Raw genomic sequence first — 27,643 nt, forward strand, 5'->3', positions numbered from 1 at the left:
CCTTCGCGTGTAGTTGATTCCTTCTGATACATTGTGGTGAATGAAATGAGAGCTTAAAGCAGTGACTTCGTCATGCAAGCGGCAAGGCCACAGTATCCGACCAAACCAGTCCTCACCAAAAAGGAAGAGAGAGAAACGAAATTATTCCTCTAATTCTGACCACAGATTCGAACTCCACATAAAATTCCGAGTAAATTGATGCCTAACTCCGAACAGCCAAGTTATTAATTAACAATTCATCAAACGTGATCATTCAGTTAGTACCACTAAATTAATTTTCCCATGTCCACAGACACTACCGAGGTACTTACTACGTAGAGGAGCATCGGTTAGAGGAGGCAGGATAATTTTAGAATTCAGCGATTAATTAATATAGAAAATGTCCAAGATGGCGAAATCTAGCTTGCTGTTCTGGCCGTTATTTCAAATCTTCGTTGGATCCACGTGGTGGTGGTGACGTACACGGTTGTACCCCCTTGAGAATTGTCGCCATTTCAGGACACCTAACGTGAAGGGCCTGAAAAACAGAGAAAGTTCAACGTTTTACCCTTTTTGTTTGGTCACGAGGACCTTTCCGCGTACCGTGGAAATGCGCTGTGGCTCATCGACCGAGTAGTTAAAAAACCTATAGAGCAGCTATCCAGCCCCATTCCGTTGCAGTTTCTACAGGAGTCATCATCACCATGTTCAGTGTACGGCAGGTACGTTAGTTAATGGCCAGTGTTACACATTGCCCTGGGAGCTGCACAGGTTTAGTCATCCGGGACCCACTCGAGCTGTTTCTGAAGCACTCTGCAATTACGAAGGTTGCTAATGCGTTTGTGCTAAATCTGTACACCAAGATACTAGCGCTGCCCGCGCGACCGCTTCGGTCGCATGTTCGAGACCTGCCTCGGGCATGGATGTGTGGGAATGTCCTTAGGTTAGTTACGTTTAAGTAGTTCTAGGGGAGTGATGACCTCAGAAGTTAAGTCCCATAGTGCTCAGAGCCATTTGAACCATTGGAACTAGCACAGCACACCGCCATGTTGCATAGTAAGCTGTTAATGGCCGACCCCTGTTGCTGTTAACTTTACCCATGGTTAGTTACGCTAGTTATAGTGCTACCCGCTATTTCATTTCAGCGCTGTGTCCCTGGGGACTGGTCTTCATACTGAGGACGGGCTTGTGAGTCATTTTGCGTACCTTCAACTCGTCCTACAGCAAGTATGCTCGCCCAGCGGATACACTCAGTGTGCAACAATGTGTGAATACTTGTGACAGCACTATCTCTGAATTTACGCGTTGATTTTCGAATTCATGTTTCGCCAGGTTAACCCGACTTTCTGTGGCTTCCCTACTAATTCCTTTGTCAAACAATTTCTTACTAGGCTACGCAGTACCTGCAGAACAGACGAAGTCCGTCGCCTTGGACAGAATATCCTCAAGTCAGTGATCTGCCAGGGAACACTATCTAGCAGCTCCACTGCTGATCTAGTACAGTTACATCCAACAACAACACAAACGCTACAACATATCCAAATTTTATTTAAAATTGGGAGCAGAAAGATACGTCATTTCGTTGTCGAGTTATTGGGTTTTATAAACTGATTGGATTTTATATCAGACAAGTGGCTGGGCGTGACGCGACCGTTCACATCCTTGGGCATCGCGAATCATGTGGTCGTAACAGTCGTCATATCTCGTAAACAATTCAAGATATCGAAACGAGGTTGTTTGCAAATGACGGGACAGGAGTGAGGCACGTGCGTTTTATCATAAATACTGGAAATTTTTTTTATTTACTGAGATATGGAATTAGCTTGTCTGCGGCAGTGAGAGGATGGCGGCGCAGAATGTATGCAGACGTCCATAACACTGGTGGAAAATACAAGCGGCGAGCGTATACACGTCAACATCACCTAGGGAACAGTGAAACAGTACGTGTATACACGTTTACAAGAGCGGAAAGGTTAACACGTCTTTTTTCCGTGGCACGACATCAGATTATATTTTACTGAGCCGTTATCTAGTTGTTGTAGTGGTTTTTATGTATTGATTTTTATATATTATGAAAAGTTTAAGTTAATGTTATTGTGCCTACTTCACAACTGGAAAATTATTTACGTGACTGGCTCAGTTGTGGTGCTTCTCGCAGTTAACTTGCCCGACGCTGTGTTTTTATATATAGATATTACATTGTACTATTATCAATAATTTTCCTATTTGAGGGCTTTTGATTTCTGGTACTTTATGGAAAAAAACTTGATGTATAACTGTAATTGTTATACCAACTGAATCTGTAGTTTACTTTTACTTTTGTGTATATGCTAGGCTAAGGAGATCCTCGCGATTCCGTTAAGCGAGGATCCAAAAAATTTACTGAAATTAGTTTACTCAAATATGATTTAATATTGGAAATATTGATTACTTTCATTGTCGCGAAGGAAGGACCGCTATTCAAGAGATATCTCGTAGATTTAAATTTATTTTTATTTGTCAAAATTGGAGAATATTAAGATATTTATTATGACTCTAGGCTGTTACCATTTAGAACAATGGCACTGACCTCTCCACAAAAGTTCCCCTATAAAATTTTGCATAAAGAAATTAATTTTGCCACTTCATGAATATAGGAGCTTGTGTATATAAAAGAAGACAACAGTTTTAAATAATATTTGATCATATTTAGGCTGTATATTACATGAAACTTACACTTTTTCATGCCTAGTCACAAGATGGCTTTTTACACTACAAGAAAACAAAAGGAAAGAGAGAGAATATTTCGGCAAAAAAAGCGTCTTTCCTATTTTTCTGAGAAGTGACAATATTTATATTTTTTGTAGTTGACACAGTAACATATTTCGTTACGATTAAGGTTTGGTATATTTGCGGAGTTATTTAATATCAGTTTTGTCACGTTATAAAGCGTACCGCCACATTGTTACATAGTGATCACTAAAGCGATAGGGAAGGTATCTGACGTAAGCTAAAAAGCAAAGATACAGTTCTAAATTAATAACTTTTAAAATATTCCGCAAATCTGGTACTGGAGATTATTTTTAACAAAAACGTTTTGAGTGGTCACGAAAGCTTCATCGAACGCTCGTTGTTTTTACCCTCAGAAATTTTCATTTCGGCCTTCAGAGGATAGGTACCCTGGTAAAATGCTTTTTTTATTTCAGTCTCTGATCACAATGTGAATTCTTTAGACGATGACCGGTTTCACTGTGTAATGACCATCCTCAGATCCTTTTTACACCATGTCCTACAGTGATACGGCCATAATGGCATCGTCAAAACATATAAATATAAACAGGTGTAGAATAGGCCACATCGTACACATGGACTATGTGGCCTATTCTACACCATATTTTAAATCTATGTGACGATGCTATGCTGATTATATTTATATGTTTTGACGATGCCATTATGGCCGTATCACCTTAGGACATCGTGGAAAAGGGCTCTGAGGATGGTCATTACAGACTGAAACCGGTCATCCTCTAAAGAGTTCATATTGTGATTAGAGACTGAAATAAAAAAAAAAAAGCATTTTACAGTATTGGATCACTGTTTGTATACGCGATTATGTCGCAGTTGGTGAAAGGTTCCCTATTGTTGGGGAATGACTGTCCTAGCGCCTACGCGAGAGCACAACCTGTTGACTGTTTGTACGCGTCCTAGGCAGAACGCCGCTCACCCGCTGGGCGAGAGACGTCACACCCCATTACCCCTCGCGTCCCGCTGGCGAGACGCGTCGCAGGGGGCGTATCCCGCGGCTCGCGACTCACTGAAGTTGGCCGCCCGCCGGCCCGCTCTGTTTGTTTGCCGGTGGTGGGCGTCAGGCGGAATTACAGGCGGCGGCGCCCGGTACTGTTCGCTAGCTGGTGGCGCTGTTGGTGCGGCACCACGGTGGCTAATTAGAGCCGCAGCTAGAGGGTGCTGGACCTCCCACCACAGCGCGCTGCTAATTTGCATCGCAAACTCGCTGGCTGCCTCTCTGTGCCGGCCCCGCCTTTGCCCTCATACGGCTGCCACCTAATCCGAAACGAACGCCCGACGAAGCGCCGCCGGTGGTGGTAGGGAAAACACGCTGCGCCAACGCACCGGTGTAAGATTTACTCATGGCGTTTGGTTACCCTTGTTAAGCCTTGTCAACCCCCCAAGAGTTCTAAGCATTGGCCTAATGCATTAATACTCGCGTCCCTTCTTTATTATACGAGATCTCAGAGACACAACTACGCCTATGAGTCGCAACGGTGTGACGACTGCCAACAGAATGACGCTGGTGGCGTAACGGGATCGTGGCGCTGCCCAGTGGATCAGAATCCTGGAAACCTTGCCTAAATCTCCAGTTTGGACAAAAATTGGTGTAATACATATTTAGACTTCTTATAACGAATTTTATGCCATTTATAAGAGTCGAGAGGCATGAAAGGGAAGCAGTGGTTGGCAAGGGAGTGAGTCAGGGTTGTAACCTCTCCCCGATGTTATTCAATCTGTATACTGAGCAAGCGGTAAAGGAAACAAAAGAAAAATTCGGAGTAGGTATTAAATTTCATGGAGAAGAAATAAAAACTTTCAGGTTTGCCGATGACTTTGCAATTCTGTCACACACAGCAGAGGAGTTGGAAGAGCAGTTGAACGCAATGGACAGTGTCTTGAAAGGAGGATATAAGATGAACATCAACAAAAGCAAAACGAGGATAATGGAATGTAGTCGAATTAACTCGGGTGATGCTGAGGGAATTAGATTAGGAAATGAGACACTTAAAGTAGTAAAGGAGCTCTGCTATTTGGGGAGCAAAATAACTGATATTCAAAATGTTCAAATGTGTGTGAAATTTTATGGGACTTAACTGCTAAGGTCATCAGTCCCTAAGCTTACACACTACTTAACCTGAATTATCCTAAGGACAAACACACACACGCCCATGCCCAAGGGAGGACTCGAACCTCCGCCGGGACCAAAACTGGTGATGGTCGAAGTAGAGAGGATATAAATTGTAGACTGGCAATGGCAAGGAAACCGTTTCTGAAGGAGAGAAATTTGTTACATCAAGTATAGATTTAAGGGTCAGGAAGTCGTTTCTGAAAGAATTGGTATGGAGTGTAGCCATGTATGGAAGTGAAAGATGGACGATGAATAGTTTGGACAAGAAGACAATAGAAGCTTTCGAAATGTGGTGCTACAGAAGAATGCTAAGATTAGATGGGTAGATTACATAAGTAATGAGGAGGTATTGAATAGAATTGGGGAGAAGAGGAGTTTGTGGCACAGCTTGACAAGAAGGAGGGACAGGTTGGTAGGACATGTTCTGAGGCGTCCAGGGATCACAAATTTAGCATTGGAGGGCAGCGTGGAGGGTAAAAGTCGTAGAGGGCGACCAAGAGGTGAATTCACTAAGCAGATTCAGAAGGATGTAGATTGCAGTAGATACTGGGAGGTGAAGAAGCTTGCATAGGATAGAGTAGCATGGAGAGCTGCATCAAACCAGACTGAAGACCACGACAACAACAACAACAACTGAAAAATTCGAAATGTTGTATCCAATATGTCTAAATCTGGAAAACATTAATGAAGTCGACACAATAACGTTTTTTATTTAAGACTTATAATTTTGATGCTAAGCTTTATTACAAAACTACCTCTATGACTGTCTTTCTTTCCGATAATAAATATTAGTAACAAAAATTGAAAGTTTCAACGTAGGGTTACGCAGCCAACCGTTTCCAACTAAGTGATACTTCCAGTGACCTAAGTTTCGACATCTATTAGGGGTGTCTTCATCAGAATGAAATTACATTGCCAAAAGCCAATGGTCAGAATTTAGAGCAGCTACGCCTAAGTCAAAAGTGAACTAAAAAGTTCGCTTTTGTCTTGAGTATAGCTGCTATGTCTGATACCTGCAGACTTCTCTCGGCCGTTAAGGAATTCTGCTACCTACGTAGCAGAATTCCTTGACTTCACCAACTTCGTGGCCATCAATGTCAAGTTTCTCGCTGTTCTCATTTCTGCTGCTTCCCATTACTTTCGTTTTTGTTCCATTTTCTCTCAGTCTATATTTTGTACTCATCAGACTGTTCATTCCATTCAGCAGACCGTGTAACTCTTCTTCGCTTTTATTCAAGATAGCAATGCCATCAGCGAATCATTGATATCCTTTCATCATGAAATTTAATCGCTCTCTTGAACAATTGTTTCATTTTCTTCATTGCTTTTCCGAGGTACAAATTGAACAGTACGGCCGAAAGCTACATCCCTGTCTTACATCCTTTTCAAACCGAGCACCTCATTCTTGGTCTACCGCTCGTATTTTTCCCTCTTGGTTCTTGTACATACTACATATTACCCGTCTTACTCCTAAACGTACTGTTTTTCCCAGAATTCCCAGAATTTCGGACACCTTGCATCATTTTACATTGTCGAATGCTTTTTTCATGTGGACAAATCCTGTGAACGTGACTTGATTTTTCATTTGTGTTGCTTCTATTATCAACCGCAACGTCAGAACTGTCTCCTTCGTGCCGTTACTTTTCTTGTAGCCAAACTGATCGTCATCTATCAAATCCTTAGATTTTTCCTCTGTCCTTCCGTATATTATTCTTGGCAGCAACTTGGATGCATGAGGTGATGAGCTGCTTGTGCAATATTTCTGGCTCTTTTCACCTCTTACAATCTTCAGAATTTTTGTCTCTTCTTCTTTATTTGATCTACAATCTTTCAAAGCTCTTTTAAATTCAGATTGTAATACTGTATCAGCTATCTCTTCTCTATCAACTTCTGTCTCTTCTTCTATCACATCATCAGACAGGTATTCAGTGAACTATTTCCACCTATCCACTCTATCCCATGCTTTGGCAGTGGAATTACCATTACGCTCTTAGTGTTACAGCGCTTGCTTTTAATTTTACAGATAGTTGTTTTCACTTTTCTGTATTCGGAGTCAGTCCTTCCGTCAATCATTTCTTTTTCCATTTCTTCATATCTTTCATCAGCCATTACGCCTTAGCTTTCCTTTCTTTTTTTAATCTTAAGTGACTTGTATTTCCTGAAGGGTTTTGTGCTTCCTGCTCTATTGCTGACAGAAACATTTTATGCGTGGTGTTTTGCTATCTATCTCGTCGTCCTCATCTTCGCGGGTATTGGTGTCCTGTTGAAAAAACCTGTCCTTCAGGTAAACCCACAGTCAGAGGGTCTAAAATGTGGTCATCTTGGCTGTCACGTAGTTTGGAAAGATCAGCTAACGATTTGATATCATATATTGAGTTTCGAAGTAACCGAGTGACCCCACGAGCATAATGAGGTGGAGACCCATCGTGCATCCAAGTTGTTGGGTGGAAACCACCTCTTTCCCGTACAGCAGGTATCACATTTCGGCGAATGAGTTCGTAGTATCGTATACCATTCACGCTGCATGTCTATATTCTTGGTACTTGGGTTCCGAGTTCATCAAAGAAAAATAAAGCAATCAAGAACCGTGCCGTGAAGCCACACCACACAGTGATGTGCACACTACGCAGGAGAACGTCATAAGCGGTCGCTGATGGTGACGATCCCTAAATGTGACTTCGCCTTTCACTACTCCTGCTTCAGTTCACCACAAAGTGTTCTAAGGCCATATGTCGTCAGTTTCACCTTTGCAAGAAACGTATAAACAAAGCCTACTTGAATGTCTGCATCGCGTGGCAAAAGTAGGTGAGTAATGTTAAGTTTGTGCGGTAACTATTTCAAAACTATTCGCAGCACTTTTAGAACAGTGGACCGTGGAATGTTCAACTGTCGTGGCAAATCTGGTACACTGCTTGAAGAGCGCTTCTTGCGTCCAACTTCTCAGTCATAACGACAGTACCTTCTTCAACAATGTGTGGTGCAACTGGTAGCTTCCAAGTAGCCAGTCAATTCAAACTTCTGAATGATGTTCTTCAACCCCACTATGGAAACAGGACCTCTTCGTATTCCTCTAACCTTATACTTACTGTAATTGTAGGAACTATAGAATCAGTGTTCAAAATTTTTACTTTAATACTTCAGGAACTATTATTGAATTCATAGCTAAATATTTTGTTTCAAAAATCATACAAAGTCTTTTAAAAATCTTTAAAATCCATAAAATGTTCAGAGAACTTTTAAGTCCCGACAGGATTATACAGGTGAAGTACATTAAGGGACTGAGAAATCCCAAAAGGAATGTAGAGCTCCAGTTACTGCTTCTAGTGATACTTATAAAAACAGTTCTTTTATGTTGCAGCGTCAATTGATAACAATAGCTTTGAATGCTGAAACATATACGTATGCAAAGCATTTGTAAATTTGTCACTCTCCAATACAATGTCTTTTCAGGCGATGTCGAGACCTGGCCATTAAGAAAGTATGTAAACATTATTCAGCTGGCAAACACAAGAAATGGGGCCAGTGCATTAATGTTCTAACTTACGTAGACCCGCTGCTGGGGCTCCGGAAAGGGGATGCTCTAATCTCATTGGTAGCGACATAATCGTTCGTGGCAGTTACAGAACATTCCAATACAATGATTCTTGACATTTGTGGATACTTCTAGAATGTACTCAAACCGAATATACAAAATAAATTTTACAGTTTTCGTGAGTTTAGAATTTATGGCCCTCCATGCAACAGTTTAGTATCATAAACTCTACACCATGGTTTCTGTGACATTGCTCTCTTCTTAAGAGAACAGCGTCTGGGAGTTACGTCCTCCTAGGAACGAGTCATCAGTTCTGCATACTCCGAACTCCCGATGGCTGATGTTCGCCCTGGCGGTGATCTTCTTAGAACTTCCTTTCCCGCTACGCTCTTCGTCACCTTTCCGCTTGTTGGCTGTCGCTGGAGCTTCTAATTAACCCTGGGCTGCGGGGTCGTTATAGGGATTCATTCGAAGGACGTGGACCGTATCTCTGATCTTTCGTCGTCTTGTGCCGGGGTCGAAATCTTCAACTTCATAAGTACCTTCAGACAATTGTCTTACAACCTTATAAGGTCCAAAGTAGCGCCTGAGGAGCTTCTCAGAGAGACCAGCCTTCCGAACAGGAGTGAAGATCCACACTAGGTCACCAGGCTGGTAGACAACAGGGCAGTGGCTCGCGTCATACCTTCGGCGATCGTTTTCTTGAGCCCGCAGCGTGCGGAGTCGAGCTAACTGCCGAGCTTCGTCAGCTCTGGTTAACACCTGACCAATGTAGTCGTCGTCCACGTCATCAGGATGTAACGGAAACATAGTGTCCACCGTCGTAATCGCCTGACGCCTATGCATCAGGAAAAATGGCGTAAATCCTATGGTGTCTTGTTTGGCGGTGTTGTAGGCAAACTTCACGAAAGGTAACACCTCACCCCAGTTTTTCTGCTCAACACTGATGAACATTGATAGCATGTCGGCCAAGGTCTTACTAAGGCGTTCAGTAAGCCCGTTAGTTTGTGGATGGTAGGCAGTTGTCATGTGATGAGTACTGTTGCACCGACGGTTTACCTCTGTCACAAAATTCGATTGAAAAGCTTCCCTCGATCCGCAATTAATGACCTTGGGGCACCGTGGTTTAATACAATGTCTTCCACGGTGAATTTGGCTACCTCGAATGCTTCGTCTGTTTTCACGGCTTTTGTAATGACATTGCGTGTCAGATAATCGGTGCAAACAATAATCCATCTATTGCCACTAGCAGACGTTGGAAATCGTCCGAGGAGCTCAATCCTAACACGCTGAAAAGGCATTTAGGCTGGTGGAATTGGTATGAGTCGTCCAGGTGGTTTCTGAGGAACTGCCTTTATCCTCTGGCACTCTCGACAGTGACGGAAACCCCTAAATAAATCCGGCAAGAAAAATCTCTTGCGGATCCTATCGTATGCCTTAATAAATCCCAAGTGCCCGGCCTCAGGAGTGTCATGGAATTTCTGTAAAACATCTAGTCGCATGTATTTAGGAATCACTGGTAGCCACCTATTTCCAAATGAATCAAGGTTTTTCTTGCAAAGAAATCCATTAACTACCTTAAACTGTCCTTTCACCTCCTCTGACCGATTTAAGGCAAGCATAATTTGAGATATCTTGGCGTCCCTCTTCTGCTCAGCACAGAGAGCCTGGAGTGCAGCGAGACAGTCACTATCTTCATCAAAGTCTTGATGGTCTTGCACAGGGTTTCTTGAGAGACAGTCGGCGTCTTGGTGTTTTCTTCCACTTTTGTACACTATCGTAATGTCATACTGCTCGAGACGCAGTGACCACCTGGTGAGTCGTCCTGTTGGATCCTTAAGACCTGTCAACCAACAGAGTGAACTATGGTCCGTAACAACTGTGAATGGCCTTCCGTAGAGATTCTGTCGAAATTTGCGCATGGCCCAGATCACAGCAAGACATTCTCTTTCTGTAGTTGAGTAGTTGCTCTAGGCTTTTGTAAGTGTCCTAGAAGCGTAGGCTATAACCTCCTCTTTGCCATCCGACATTTGCACCGAAGCAGCATCCATCCTATACCCACTGGCATCTGTGTGTAGTTCTGTAGGTGCTCTCTCATCATACAGACCAAGTACAGGGTCAGTCGTCAGAGCTTTTCGCAGCACATCAGAAGAATCTTGTTGAGCACCACCCCAGATAAATTTAGCTTCAGCTTTTAACAACACTTGGAGTGGCCTGGCTTTGATAGAAAAGTCTTTGATAAAACGACTGCAATAAGAACATAATCCGAGGAAGCTTCTCACATCTTTAATACTTTTAGGAATAGGAAAATCCGTTATGGATTTCACCTTTCCTGGGTCTGCCCGCACACCTTCGTTTGACGCATGGTGCCCAAGTATTTCAATTTCTTTTGCTCCAATGAGACACTTTCTTGTATTAAGTTTCTGTCCGCCTTGTTGGATACACTTAAGAAGGGCCATCAGTCTTTTTATATGTTAATCAAATGTCTTTGAGAAGACTATAATGTCATCTAAATAACAAAGACACGTCGTCCACTTCAAGTGACGTAGAAGACTATTCATCATCCGTTCAAAATTGCTAGTGCATTACGCAAACCGAACGGCATTACCTTACACTCACACAGGCCCTCAGGGGTGATGAATGCAGATTTCTCACAATCAGCGTCATCTACTTCGACTTGCCAGTACCCCAAGTTATGTCCATGGTTGAGAAAAATTTAGCCCCCTTCAGACAATATAGTGTATCGTCAACTCGTGGAAGAGGGTGAAAGTCCTTTTTAGTTTTCTTTTTAAGATTCCTGTAATCAACACAAAAGCGCCAACTGCGATCCTTCTTCCTGACGAGAACCACTGGTGACGACCATGGATTCCGCGAATTATTCGACGTTCCGTTGGTGACACACGGTATGCTCTCTGACTTATTGGTTGATGGTCTCCAGTGTTAATCCGGTGCTTCACCGTCGATTTGTCTAATTTGCTCTTCACCTGTGAATTGAAGCATTCAGAGAACTCTTGAAGAATGGCAAGTAGCTTCTTCAGCTGTTCCTTAGGGAGATCTGGTGATAGTCGAGGTAGAAGATCTTGTCTCGTAGTGGTAGCGCTAATTTCGCCTACAGTCTCGTCATGGGAGTTTTCTATGACGCTCAGCTGTTCTGCAGTTAACGGCTCAGGGTTTGCTACGCACATGTGTCTAGGAAGGATCTGCGGTTCTTGGCGACAGTTAACTATCTACACTGAATCCGTTCTTAAATGAGACGGCAGAGGCTGGGATGACCAAGTTATTCTTCAGTGGTATGCTTCTCTTACATTCCACTACAAGATCCATAGGTTGATGCATGGCATGACGCATGACAGTTACCTTTCTAGCGCTAACTGCAGGAATGATCACTTCATCCAGCACACATAGTCTCCACACACTCGGATGTGCATCTTCCTGTCCACAGTATTTCATCTCGTGTAGCATAATCTTCGTGTGAACACAATCTGTAATTGCCTGAGAAGCTTTCAAAAAGTTCCATCCGAGAATGAAGTCATGACTACACTCTTGTAAGACGATGAATTCTAAGGGCTGTGTACACCTACACGAGTGACACATCTTCCTGTTGGTTTTACATATATCCGATTAGCCTCCTTCAGCAGAGATGTTTTGCTGTCGACGAATACGGTTTTCTGCCATTGGCGACGGTATTTCTCCGAAATGACTAAATATGATGCTCCGGAGTCAAGAAGAGCTTGAGCTAGTAGGCCATCCATGAGGATATCGACGTAGTTTCATTTTCATATTTGTAGTGAGCGACGACGTAGGATTTTTCTCTTCGGCGGCCTCACCTCTAAGAAAGGTCGCACCCCGTAGTTTTCCAGGTTGCGGCGGCTAGGTGATCGGCTGGAGCTTCTAAACGGGGATGAAGACCTTGATCGGCGTGTTGGGGAGCGTCCTCTCCAGCGGCTAGCTTGCGACAATGGTGACCTACGTCGTCCTGCACCCACATCTTCTTGTTCATATTCGTCGTCCCGGAGTTGGAAGCGGCTGAGTTCGGTCTGCTGTCTTCTGGCGTGGGCGTCATCAAATATCCGCCGCCTATCTCGACAACAGCGTACCACATGTACCGGTCGTCCACAGTGGAAACATATTGGTGGGTTATCCTGGGTCCTCCAGACGTCAGTATTCCTTGGTGCCCAAACAGGTTCCTCATGCGACATTGCAGGAACATAACTTCGCCTGGTTCTCGACTTTTTCACCGTTTTAAAGGGAGATGAAGGACAAGAAATTGGGTTCAAGGTATGTTCCACTTCCTCCATTATGATCTCTTGAAGTATCTCGGTGTTTTGCTCGCTGTGCAATCCAGGTGCCTTGTGAACTTCCTCTCTCACTATCTGACGAAGAACACTTGTGAAATCAGTTACTTCCTCCATCGCAGATACCGATACGACGTTTGGGAGCCGTTCAAAATTCTTGCGTGTAATTCTGTTTTGATGCACTATTTTATGAAGTCGTCTCCTGTCGAAATCTTCTTCAGGAGTAGGGCCTGATACATGTCCTCAGCAGCACCCTTCATGAGATGTGCAACCGTATCTTCCTCCTTCATTCTAGTATCCACTACTTTACACAGCTGCAAGACGCCTTGAATGTAGGATGCTTTAGTATCTCCTTGAAACTGTGCCCTGCACTTTAGTTTATGTCCAGCCTTGCACGTCTGTCGTTGTGTGTCGCCGAAATACTTGCACAGTTATGCCTGGAATACTTCCCAGCTTGTGAACTTCTCCCCGTTGTTCTCATACCATTGCTTGGCATTTCGCTTCAAGTAGATATATACGTTAGCCAAACACACGGTGTCATCCCATTTGTTAAATTTGGTTATACGCTCATATACCTTCAGCCACTTGTTTGGATCTTGGCCATCGTCACCAGAGAAACAGGAAGGATGTCTTATGTGGTGGCACACAGTTGCTGTCATCATAACGTCATCTTCTTCTTCTGTCTCTCTTGAATATGGCTCGAACTCTGGTTTCTCGCCACGTAAACAGCAGCTCTGTTGTGGCCTGATGGGGTCAGCTGTGTCGTCGATAATGTGCGCTATCACAGATTCCAATACCCAGCTCTCCACCAGAATAATGTCACGTAGAAGAAGGTGTAATTAAGTGAAAGACGAACATTAACTTCACTTTAGGAGAAATCAGCAGGTTTATTTAGCACTTGCACATACAAGAGCGCAGAGCGAACTGCCTCCGGCCAGAACACATACGGTATACGTCTACATCTACGTGGTTACTCTGCAATTCGCACTTAAGTGCCTGGCAGAGGGTTCATCGAACCATTTTCACACTACTTCTCTACCATTCCACTCTCGAATGGCACTTGGGAAAAAGGAACACCTAAATCTTTCTTCTTTAGAACACGACAGTAGCGAAAAAGTTTGACGTTTGTGGTTCGGATGTAGAAACACCTGCGGAATTGATGTCCTTTTTATATATGGAAAGCTTCAGATGTGATCGCATTACATAAATGTATTGCTAGTTTCGTCGGGGCTAAGCTGTCATCTTGACATCTGGAAGGTTAAAAAAATTACAAAATAAATACTACACTGTTGTAGCTGTAATCGTAAATTAAGGAGTCTACATAAGCTCCTTTTGACGTACACTCGGGCTATTAAATCATGCTGTGCGATAAACCGCACGTTTGTTTCTGTACTGTCGTAACGGACTATGAATTTGAAACAAACAAAACCAAATCTTTACAGATGTAAAAATTATAAAAATTCCAGTGTACGCCTAAAATAAAATTAATTGGTGTTGAAAAGAGACTAAAGCATTACAAAATATAACTCTGTCCAAAAGGCAACACGGAGTCATATAGGTGTGGCACATCGAGAGGCGTTTCTGAATTAACAGCCTGTGAGGTACTTTTCTCGTGAGTTACACTGACGGTGGCTTACTGCTATATAAAGTACAGCGTTATTATAAATGATTGAGGCGATTTCATTGATTTTCTTTAACTGTGTTATTTGGCATATTATCACGGAGCTTTGCACACACATAGAAAAACTAATTTTGTGACATATTACAAGTGCTCCATATGTGCCGCCTTGTTGATTCTGCAGTTATCAACTCGATAATGAAGTTCTTCCCATGTTAGATGCAAACTGTCCCTATCAGCCTGTTCAAAAGCGCTGTTGATTCGAGCTCACAGTTCTCCTAGGGTCGTTGGTAGAGAAGCCATAAATACTGAATCTTTGACATATCCTTACACAAAAAAGATCGCATGGCGATAGGTCGGGAGAGCGTGGAGGCCCGACATGAATTGCTACCACTGCACGATCAATCCATCAGTTTCTCAATATCCTGTTTAAGAATTGGCCAACATCATGATGGAGGTGGAGTGGAACATCATCCTATTGGTAGATGAAGTCCATACTGTCGGTCTCCATTTGCAGCATGAACCAGTTTTTCAGCAGAAAAGAAAGGACCAGTGAGAGTGAACAGAACACATTAACTTTTCTGAATCTCGCATGTGCTGCACCGCAGCGTGGGAATTCTCTGTCCCCCAAATTGTGCATGTTCACTGTGCCATGCACAAGAATTACTAATTCAACACTGAAGATGAATGTTTCGCAAAACCCAGTTCCTTCCAGAATCTGTTGCAGCTTTGCCGAAAATCAGGTCTTCTAGCAATTGTAAACGTTAAGGCTTCAGTTTGACTCATTCGGTTGTAGTATGCTGAGCTCCGCGCTTGCCCTGTGCGTCGATTTCTGTGGGCTACGTGTGAAACTCTCTCGCAGGCGGTCAACCATTTCTTCACTCGCTGCACGCCCACCCGTTGATTTCCCCTTGTAGAGGCATCCTGAAGCTTTAAAATGCGCACGCCGTCTTCGAATGCAGTTGACAGTCGGCACATATCTGTTCAACATCGTTCTGAAGTTTCGCTGCACTGCTATGGAGGACTGATGTGAATGTATTTCAAGCAGAAATATACGCATTGTCGGCGCCAGTCGCCATCTAGCTTATCCGCTGTCTGCTGCACTCTCATGACAGAAATCTGAAGTGCGTCTGTAACGATGCAAAACTTTTTTATTTTTTTCTGTATGGGAGTTGATTTTTGTGACAATATTTCGATGAATGTAGCTACAGTGAATTTATGAAATCGCTTCAACCATTTACAATAACCTTGTAATGTAAGTGCTGTCTTCCATAGCAATTTCCTATTTTTTACGCATTTATGAACTGGTTTGTTTATAAATATAATAAGCATATATTCATGTTATTGCGTACGTATAGGACGCCTTTCTGTAATTCGTCTTATCTTCTTATTCTTCGAAGTACACGTTATTCTTCAATGATAGTCTGGAGATTACAGAAATGTCGGAACTAAACAGTTCTGCATTGTTCTGTTTCATATGATTTGAGGTCCTTAGGAAACCTATAGAATGACACAATATAAACAATATTCTCCGAAACCGTTGGATATCATATTGAACACTGTAACTCAGTGGCCGCTTGGAGCGCTGGTGTTGCTGTGAAAAACAAAAATGAGGAATCATGTCGTGACTGTATGAGTTTAGCATGTGTTTTATCGTGTTTCAGCCAGTGTCTATATATACATACGTTCGAGACAGCAGAACGTATAGGCCACGAGGTGTTTGACGTACGCGTCGTTCCAGAAGACGTGAAGATCGGAAAGTTACATACCCTGAAAAACAGGGCAGGCGGCGATTTGTGCCCTGTGTTACTCGTCAATAATATATATGAGTGGGCAGGAACAGACTCATATGGTCAAAAACTTTGCCCGACGTATTGATAAGTACTGTTTCTGTGCGAAAAATAACATACGCTGTTGGAAAAACGTTAAACTTGCAGGAAGAATGGTTATTGTTTACTCATGGCTGGACACCATTTCCGTTTCACACCTCGTAGGCAGTACCCACGACACAGGTCGGATGAGCGATGGATTGGTCGAAAAGGACCAGTAAAAAGGCCTCCCCATTCAGGTGACATTAATTACTAAGTCTTCTGTTTATGACGACATTCAACGGCGTTACTTTATTTCACAATCATCAACAACGCTTACACGACATAAGAACGTGTTTTCCATACGTTCGGTGAAATACAAGGGCAGCCACGTTATAAATGAACAGTCTCTAGACGAGGTAAACTATTGTAGGGGCACCACAGTGAAGTTAATTAGATATTAAAAAGTATTTGAAGCTAGTAATGCTGATTAAATAATTAATTTTGACTTTAATTTATGGATAAAAAGCAGACAGATGTTGCAGCACTGCCTTCCCATTTGGCGGTTGAAACCCATGGCCGAGCTAACGAGAAGCTGTAGCAGTGGTGCAACACAAGGAACCACAGGAAGGCCGAGCTGACACGTCGGAAGGCAATGCCCTGTTTACCAGGGCTAGAATACTGCTGGCAGGGCCAAGTACGGGAGTGGCAGTGGTGACCTGGATTACGACACGCCCAAGCCTGGCACCTCGCTACTTTCGGGGCTTGCATGGTGCAGGATGAAACCCTGTCAAAACAGGGATGGGTAAGACCTCGTGAATACCACATTTCCCGCTATGCAGGGTCTGTCACTGCCTACAGCCCGCCACAAGATGTGCCCCACGACAGTCTTCAGCGTGCTACCGAACTATGGCTGTGCTCAAGTGCAAATTCTGGCGGGAGCTGAACTTGGCCATCCAGCTGCAGACGCGCCTACTCGCTGACTGCAGTTGGCTTCACGGCGCCACAGTGCGGTATCAGGGTGAATACGAATAATTACATCCGCCGCCCTGATCCCTGTTACACAACAGTCATCTCCAGTATAGAAGCACTGTCAATAATTGGTGCAGGTCGTAGTTGCACTTAATTAAGAAGTTAGTAACTTTCGACAATATGACGTGCTCAGTTGTAAGACAGCCCTTTCTGGAAAGTTTGAACGGTTCTTCGTGCATGAGTACACCAGAGAGCTCCCAGTGAAGCCTTCTGTCCATTAGAAGAAGTCATTGTGTGACAAACTGTCGTAACCGGGCTGCCTGTAAAAGATGAATCAAATGAGCACACTTAGATTGGCTGCGCATAGTAGGGCCCTCTGCACAGTCGGTCACTTTCTTCGAAACCATCCATAGCGAAAGGTCTACATCCCTGAGAACCGAGTCAAAACTCATTTCCAGGACTGGTAAAGTCAGTCTCCAGACCCATCGTCCTACCGTTTAGGAGCCCATTCAGACAGTTTAACCGGTGTGCAGCAGGTATCAGGTTAAAGTGCAGCAGACGGCATGAATTAAAGGACTTATATATATCAAAGCTGAGAAGTAAACTGGATCGGACTGCAAACGTTTTTTTTTTTTCTTTTTTCAGTCAGTAGTGGAACGCGTAATGTGTCTCATACGTCACTTTTCCACCGGTGTTTTTGGATTTGCGCCTTGCACTGACAGAGGGGTCGCAACAACAATACACTGGACTCTACTCCGGGAGAACATCGTTTCCAATCGCAATCCCGCCACTCAGGATTCAGTTCTCCGTGTAGTCCCTAAATACACTGCTCAACACAGACAAAGGGTCACTCTTTGGAGAACCCTTCATTGTCTTCCTTTGCAACGCATGAGATTGGAATCCTTCCACAAGGGTGTTGCCCTCTTCTAACACTACAGCGGCATTTACGTAGCTTATACACTCAAATACCAAGTTTGGCTTAGTACATACGATGCCCCAACAGAAAAATTAGTCCTGTCACGGAAAAGCCACGTATAACACTCCTGTCTGCTACTGCTGTATCATAATCTCAATGCTAGAAACAGGTTGTGACATAAAACTATTTCGTAAAAACAACTATGGCACAAAGCAACAGAGCAGTACTACCCTCTGAGAGGAATTTTGTTATGTTGACCGTGTTGTTCCTAACGGAGGTGGCTTATCGGAAATGAAAGTCAAAATTACGTAAATATTGGAATAGTAACAAACAAAATTTTGCCTAGCTATATTGCTTACAGAATAAGGGAAACGGTCGCCAGCCTAATTAGGTAAGAGAAAGATTAACGTTCTCGTTTATGAAAGTAGGTATAAGTAACTATAATGGACAAACACAACCCAGACTTAGCCACACGCGAGTGCAATGAACTCTGACACACATACGTTTTAAGATTGAAGCAAACAACAGGAGCAGCACAAAAACTATTTGCAAAATTATAACACGTACAGAAAAACACTATCACTTTCAGGGCTTCCACAAAGTGAGTGGTCTTTATACTGTTAATATGCGCACAAGAGAGACAAACACTTAGTAATCATGAACATATAATTTCCTACTATGCAATTTTCCACTTTTACTACCATGAGACATAAAATTAACATTAATGTAAGATACTGACCCACTTTCTGAGATTAACAACAGGCAGTAATGTGGTCATTTACTAAGCAAAACTCTATAAGCCTCAGTCTTAAGAACTTTTAATATTGAAGTTAGCAACAGCACTTTAAATAGCAGTTTTAATAGGAAAATTATTTTGAGCAAATAACATTTACTTTAACTCACTTTATTGCCACATTAACTTTAACTTTCCAATTACTAAGTTCAAGAAGCATTAACTAGCAAAACTCTAGGCTTTAATTTCTTTTAGTAAGTACACTCGGATATCACTTTAGCTCAAACGGGGAGGAACCTGAGAGCTGTTATGATGAGGAGAAAAATCAAGGTAGGTACATAAATTCAGATACAATTTACCTTATATTTCAGCACATTAGCACGTCCATTAAGCTGATCCTTCACTATACATCATTGTAGTATTACGTAGCAATGATTGCGCAACGTGGTGGCAACTGCATGTTGGTAGGTGGATTCGCAGACTGAATTGTTGGACTCTGTCATTTCTTGGTGGCGACGACAGATACAAATTCCAAAATTGTTCCGGCTATTTATCCATCCATCCGAGGCCTTGGAAAGAAGCAGGAAAAGCCTCTCTCAGAACTAGCACCATATGCATCTTTTACATGACGGTGCACGGACTCGTAGCTCGTCGCCGACTTGTGGCTCGTCCCCGACTGACTATCAGTTCCACCTTTTCCACCTAGGCCAACCACAATTTGCGCGCGCTACACAGTTCCGTTCCCGAGGGGAACCACACTACCTCTTATACACCAAATTACTAAGATTCCCAAGTGAGGATCAGCAATTTACATAACAGCAAACAAACGCATTAAGTAAACCAAAACATTTGCACATATAGACATTTCTGCAAAAAAATTATTCACACAAAATTACAATTATATACAGTAAGTTTTGTTCCCTCCAAATGGGACAAAGAATTTAAACGAGAGATATGCTACACAGCATACCATCAAATCATGACACCAAAGTTTTAACAAAGAAAGGAGTATACAGTTTTGTGTTACCCATTCAAACAAACACATTTACAGAAGCACAGCAATGTAACATTAAATGAAACAAATGTAAAATAAATCAGTAGGGCATTAGAGCCATGGTGTTACACTCTGACGTCATCCTCGTGCTCAGCGAATCTTCAGTTAGCAAGGTGTCGACACATGCGAAAGAGGCCAGAGCACGGAGGTGCGTGTGTGAAGTGAGTTGTTGGGTTGAAGATTTCACATCGCCACAACTCCGCCCAACGCCACCGTGAACGAGTCACACGACGGGCAGGGAGTCCATCACACACACTCTTACCAGCCTTTCAACCCTGCTTTTGATGACTCTGCACTACAGGCCAGAACCAAGCCGTCCAGCGTTGAAATCAAGCGATTTTCTAGGGGGTAGCCGAGGAAAAACTTTCAGACACACCGCCACTCGGAATCGACATGAAAAGTCCTCTGAGGGTGGCGTGGAGGGCTCCAATGAAACCACCCTTTCCCTTGGCACCTCATTTCCCAAACATATCACGGTCTAAACTGACGATTGACTGTGCGATAAGCAACAGGACCACGTTCTTGACTACGTTTGACAAAGCTGACCCGGCGGATGACTCAAGGCGTAAAAAAAAAGAGGGGTGTGGGGATGAGGGTAACAGAGTGTGGGCCGACCTTGCCATTGTGTGACACTTCCACAGTGGCATTGCCGGAACGGGGTGAAATGTGGTGCTAACATACCACTGACCCAGCTTACACCTGGCGTGAAATTCTGACCTGTAGCCTTTTTCTCGCATGTGTTGACACCTTGATATTTGTAGCTTTGCCAGGCCGTGAGGCTGACCTCTTAGGGCGAGACGCTATGGCATCATTGCAGAGGAAGGTTGTAGGCACATGCTGACGTGTTCTTTACTGTGAACACCTACGTTTGAAATTATATTTTTTTACACGATCATATGAGTCCACTGGATTTATTATCGCACCGAAGGTGATCACTGTGTGGTTGAAGTTGATATCCAATAATAAAAAATAAACGGTTTCATATTTCTACTACCAATGCTAAATTTTCCCTTATTTGTAATACTAGTTGTGTGGTCGTTGTGCAGAAACCTCCTAGTGGAATCCAGTTTCATAATTTAACAAACATAGACAAACACTCTGCTAATTTTTAATGACAGAAGAAAGTACCAGCTGCTACCGTTAGAGTACATGATATCCAGTACTATAAACACTTACCTTTCACATCATACATGTTCTGCTATTACATGCTGAATAATTTTTGATCAAACTGCTGATCACATGCGCGTTTCCTCTCGGCTTATCGCTTATAAACTGCATCTGGCGCGTCCAAAGCAATAGGCCAGCAGTAATCAGCAAAAACAACAGATTCCGTTTCCCTGTATACATCTTCTCCATGAAGACAATATTCTGATATCTCTCGCCATATTCGTTAGAAACTGCTCAGCAATGCTCAGGGAACAAGCCGAGGTGGACATCAAATGTGCAGTCAAGCTTTTCACAACATGGCATCAGTTCATTCACAGAATAGTTACATTTTTGTGCTCCCTCATTTTCTAAGAAATAGGAACAATCATTTTTTGATTGTCCCATGCAGCCTTCTCATTCTCTGTAACAATTCACAAAACTGCCTAGCTCTGAAAAGCTGAAGAAACTGTAGGGCAAAATAGATACCGTCTTTGACTTTTGATTCGCCCAGTAGTGGGAATTTTTTCCTTGTTTGCTTTTAGATCTCGCCTTTATGATTCACTTTCTCTACATTTTTTTCATTAACTACATAAAAATCCCTTTACAAAAACACATAAAGACAAATTACAGTTACTATCATCTGCGATACTAAAGGAAGTAAGGTACCGAAATTGAATTCATATAATGTGATTGTATTATAGTGTTTCGTTGTTGTCATATGCAACAACTATATATCAGCTGGAAACACATTTCTTCTATTTACCTGTAAGGCTGACAAGCGCTGTAAAACAAAAAACAGAGTTCAGTTTCGTTTTATCAGAGGAACTGATAAGAATTTTCACTTCTCCAGGGCGTTATCTTTCTTGTCCTTGTCCTGTACGAGATTTTGTTCCTTCGTCTACAGGGCCTTAAAACCTAACGTTGCTTGTTTTCGAGCAGTGGATGAACGCTATACTTCGTGCATCGCTTATGATGAGTAGAAGGGAAGTCCAACTATTTTTCGACTTTTACCCAATACTAAAATGCTTCCGACTACCAACTCAACATAATGAAAGCAATGCACCCTCTATGGTTTTTTTAAAAAGAATCCACTTTAATATGGAATTTAAACTATGTTGTTTTCACAAAAACATATTTCCTAGTATGTAAATGGGTACTACGGTCTGACGCTAGTTACAATTAATAGCAATTCTTAAACATTCTGTATTTCTGCGTTATTACTATTATTATAGACGATAAGTTCAGTTTGGACGAAATCTCGCTATTTAATACAATAAGGTATGACGCAAGCGCCGGCCGGAGTGGCGGAGCGGTTAAAGGCGCTACAGTCTGGAACCGCTCGACCGCTACGGTCGCAGGTTCGAATCTTGCCTCGGGCATGGATGTGTGTGATGTGCTTAGGTTAGTTAGGTTTAAGTAGTTCTAAGTTCTAGGGGACTTATGACCACAGCAGTTGAGTCCCATAGTGCTCAGAGCTATTTGAACCATTTTTTATGACGCAAGCTATATTACGCAGCGATAATATTGAACCTAATATCTCTTAAGAGTAAGCATGCAGATCTATCAAATGTTTGGCTCGTGCCGTATGCTATGGTTATAGAAGCAGTATGAACGTTGCAGGGAGTAATATATATAGCCATCTGACGTATGGAAGTCCTACATGGGAGCAACTATTAATTACAGGTTCGTTTGAGATGTAACGCCAGAAAACGGTTGATATTAAAGACTGTCCGAGGCTCTGGAATATAGACGCCCAATTCTTTGAGAGGATAGTTAAGCTTAGATACCGGATTAGAACGGCGTATCTGTGGCTAATTACCATGTTATCTCCGTGACATGTACTTCTTAATATATGACATGTGTACGACATGGAAGGTTGGTACAGACTTCTGTTTAAAGTATGCGTAAATGCGCCTCAGTCGCAGTTAAGGAAGTACTTCAGTTTCGACTACCAGTTGCATTTGTCGGTCATCGTCACCTGATCTGTAGAACAACATAAGAGAGACGCCTATCATGACATGTAGTTACCCTCAATTACCATTGTAACGTAATAACCAAATCTCATATTGTATGTGTACACAAGCAAACGATCAAATATATCTCGTATTCCAGAACTGAGCCAACAGATAGCGGAAACGAGCAGCAGAAACTGATATCACGTCTCTAAAAAAATGTTAATACTAAAGAGAAAAGTTTTAATGATTATTGATTATTACTACTGGTTATTATTTAGCTTTTCCATAGTTAAAATTCATTAATAAAAATAGCGGCTGATGTATTTTCGTTGGGTTCGAGTCTATACACGTAACGTACCATGTACTAACTTGACACAGGACTATTTCACTGAATTTTGTAATGAGCTGTCACAATTAATAATGCTTTCTGCCTTCGCTAACATGAGAACATCAGGGGATAACACACATCTGTGGCTAGTCGTAACACACTACGTCGCAGACAGACACAATAATACATCTGAAATACCTCACAAAAATTAAATAGCAAACAGTCTGGGTTAACTTCAGTTCCCATTTACTTTCTCTCAAACTGTTTAACTGAAAAAATAATTGTAATTATTACTTACACTTAGCCAGGACAGCAACACAAAAAGTTATTTAAAGACCCCTACTTGCAAAGACCATAAAATATTGGTTTCACCAGGTCTACCTAGCCCTGTGAAAGAAAGTCTAAGTATCTGTTCCGCTGATATGAGCGCTGCTGGAGAGAAAAAGTTTAAAATCAAATTTGGCACTCAATTACGGCTAACTGGTCGACGATGCGCTGGTAGATTGTTTTTCCGTGGGCCCTCCATGAATGCTGAAATAATGCAAGTATTTAACACAGGGCACACAAAACTGTAGAATAAAGGCATGAAATAACCAGCTTTAAGAATTATCAATTTTAACAAGTAATTCATTCCATATACCGTTACGGACTACGAAAGGTGTTATCAAACCTACGAAAACACGAGATACTTAGAACAAGTGATCAGGAGCGTACATACTATTTACAAAGTGATTTATACTTCGCTAACTAGACCCGGATCTGGGGGAGGGGGGCAAACCCGGGTATCTTCCCCAGGCGGCAATTTCAGGGGTCACCAAATTCCTGCTCCTGATGGAGAAAAACTTGTTTTATAAAGCGCCTAGCATCCAGCGCATGTTGGTCTATGGGTTACACATATGATTTTGAATAAAAGTTATTATAATTATTAGCGAAATTCATAGATTCATACTACTAGAATGGAAGTAAACGACTAACAAGAATAACGGGTAAGAAAGATTACATACGAGTATTATCTTCTCGATGTATCCAAGAAAATGAAATTTTGTCGGAAACTTTCGCCATATCGCTACACTACTAAGGGTCAGTCTCTGGTTAGCAGCCGCTTAAGTTCTGTTCTCGGAATAGACCGGAAAGGGCGTTGTACATACACGTAATAACGCGTAACCGGAGAATAAACGTGGGGTAACTGAGCCGGTGATTCTGGCAGCGAAGTTAAGCGGAAGATAAATTTTGACAATGGCAGCAATATTTACAGAATTAGTTATGACAAGGTTGTTCTTCATAACGCGAAAGGACAAAAAACGGGGAACATCACATAAATTATATGGAAGGTCGTGACGATTCCAAATTTATGAAAATTTCTTCCTGCTACTACCACATTACTATCTCATGCTTGGGGCCTATGAATAAAACGCGAAACTATTTCCCAACGAAAAACTATTTGCTTGTTGTAGGCCTAACAGGTATTTGATAATGGTACTTGTGAATTATACTCTGTCGTGTTATTTCTGTCAATCAAGCAGATAAAAATGACCATTGTGTCAAAACAGTCTCGCCTATTTGGCACGTACTGCAATATTAGAAAGGCCTGTTTTGGTTTATCTAGCAGACAATGGTAATATAGACGTAATAAAATCGCGAGAGCACGCCAGTCTTGGGTACTATAAGTACTAACAGCTTTATATACGACATTTTGAATTTTCATGTAGCAAAACTTTTGACGAATTTTGACGAGGTAATAGATTCTTTCGCAGAACGGAAAGTTCGTCGTGTAAAGCTGTAGCGAGATTAGTGGGAAAAAAATGCTGAGATATGAGGATTGAAGAAGCGTGTGCTGTCTTACTTGTCTCTTGTCTTTACTGGTTTTATGTTTTGTATATTAATTTTTATGTCACAAGAAAGAGAATGTTATTAGCTAATAGGCAATAAAGAATGCAGATTTTCTGAATTTCTCGAATTCAAAACTAATTCCACACAGTATTAATTGTGAGTTTTTTAAGGGGTGTAGAATGTCAAACCGGCCGACTGGGAGCAGGAAAGACATTTTAGCTTTCATTGTCCTGAATACAGGTTTGATTGCTTCCATTAAAAAATATGCGCATTTGAATTCCACACAGCGAAGTACAGTCACGTACGGTTGAAGAGTACTGTGTGAAGAGGCTTCGAACCACACTTTGGCACAGTTAAGACCTAATAACATTTCTTACATTTCCTCGAACATATATGGCTTATATAACAACCTCATAAGAAAGATGCGCGTTACATATATTTGAAAAATCGATTTTTTAAAATTTTTGTCGTCCTATCTCAAACGGTGCAGTGGTAGGAAGAAAAACGGGGGCGGCCGTTTTCAAGTAGATCCGGATCTGCCGCTAACAGCATAGTTCCTGTCACACTTCCCCGATGAAGTCTACCCTCTTTTGAGTTATCTATCCAATGCTTAGACTATCCATGAAGTTCTTTAACATAGCGGAACAAAAATATAGAAAAGGCCTTCCGTTCCCACTTGCATTCTGGTACACTGCAGAAGTGGATAAAGTTCACAAACATCGTGACATAGCAATAGCTTCAGACTGCCTCACTACGCAATTTAATGTAATCTAGTGAGCTGACTTAAAACCGCCAGTAATACAAACTAAATGCTAATCTGATACTGGTTTGAATACCACACCGCTCTGCCACTCACAGTCCTAAAAATGGCTCTAAGCAGTATGGGACTTAACATCTGAGGTCATCAGTCCCCTAGACTTAGAACTACTTAAACCGAACTAAGCTAAGGACATAACACACATCCATGCCCGAGGCAGTATTCGAATCTGCGACCGTAGCGGTCGCGTGGTTCCCGACTGAAGCGCCTAGAACCGCTCGGCCACACCGGCTGACACTTACAGTCCTATTATAGCTTAAAACATAACTCATCAAGTAAATCAAGGAGAAACATTAAGCAAAAAATCTGCAGCAGGAAAAGGTTTTCAAGAAGCTGCATGAATGGATCACAGTCATGTTTAGGTGATTTAATTACGCCGATGGGATATATTTGCTTAACGTTGTGGTTTTCATGTATACTTTTAAGGGTGAAATAAAATAATGGCGGAACCACCAACTACTAACAAGACCCGGGTTACTACTTTACACCATTCGCGTAGCCTAGCTCGAAATGTTTAGAAGAACTACATTATTGCATGTGGTGGTTAGAACTGCGAAAGACGATAAGAATCTCTCGCACACGGTACATGATTTTGAGACAGATTTTCCCGCGTTGTTATTAAACATCTGTCAAGTACTTGAATTTGAGAGCAAACTTCGGAAAGGGTACATTCCTTTGAGAAAAAACCCATAGCAGTAATTCTATTGTCTTTGGGAGTAAACCCTTGTGGATTGCTTAACATATACATTACATAAAAAATCACATTGATTGCCGACTCATTTAGGGTATTTATTTTCTTTTTTAACGAGCTACTCAATTTATTTGAATCTCTTACAGAATCTCTGGGATCATGATTCGGAGTGTACAGATTGGTGGACTTATGGTCGATTAGTCATCTGGATCATGCAGTCACCGCGAGTGTGTGTCAACGAATCACGTGGAAAATTGTCACCTGATACGTCAGTTTTTATCGGCACACATCCGATTCACCTATATCTTTGGGGTGTGTATAATACTCAGCTTTTGATGCATAGTTGTACCGGTTTCAGTTGCCTGGGTTGCAGACTTGGCAGTTCATCCAAAGCCTACTAATATCGGGAATTACAGTCGAGGATTATGCTCACCTAACTACGGAAATGTGCTTAAGCTGGGTTTGTTGCCCAGTAAAAAAGAATATCATTTTGCCATGAAAACCGCTATTGGCTACCAGTCCCACTTCGCTCGCAAACGAAACATAGCAGAGCGATGAGAGACAGACGAAGGAAAGTGCAACTACGCTCTTCTCGGTTGAGAGATGTTCTAACCACTTTCTCTCTGATATCTGTATTTGTTCTCTGCAGCCATCTTATGCCTTACGGTTAAGGGTGCATGGTTTACAAGAATTATTATAATATTTACGTTCAATTGGCGGAAGGTGCGCGAATATGATGGTTGTCCAACCGAGCCTCGGACCTGGGAGCTCCGTCTCCTTTTCACTTTCATAGTAGAGACCTCTTTATATATATGTATATACGAGTGTGGATCTGCATTTCAGGCCTATCCTAGGGAATAGGAGAGGGGTGGGGGGGGGGGGTTCCGCAATGGACGAGGCCTGTAGCGTTGCAGCCAGAAAACACATAAATCAAAATTTAAACTCGGGAAAAAAGTAGTGTAACGTGCAGTTCTCCTGCTCACATTCAGATCGTCAGCCTGGACGTGTTGGTACGTTGTACCATTCCAGACATGAACGTACATGTGTCAGGAGCGTAGTGGGTTGTATAAAC

The sequence above is a fragment of the Schistocerca piceifrons genome, chromosome 2 (genome assembly GCF_021461385.2).
Source record: "Schistocerca piceifrons isolate TAMUIC-IGC-003096 chromosome 2, iqSchPice1.1, whole genome shotgun sequence".
In the NCBI taxonomy this organism is placed as follows: Eukaryota; Metazoa; Arthropoda; class Insecta; order Orthoptera; family Acrididae; genus Schistocerca; species Schistocerca piceifrons.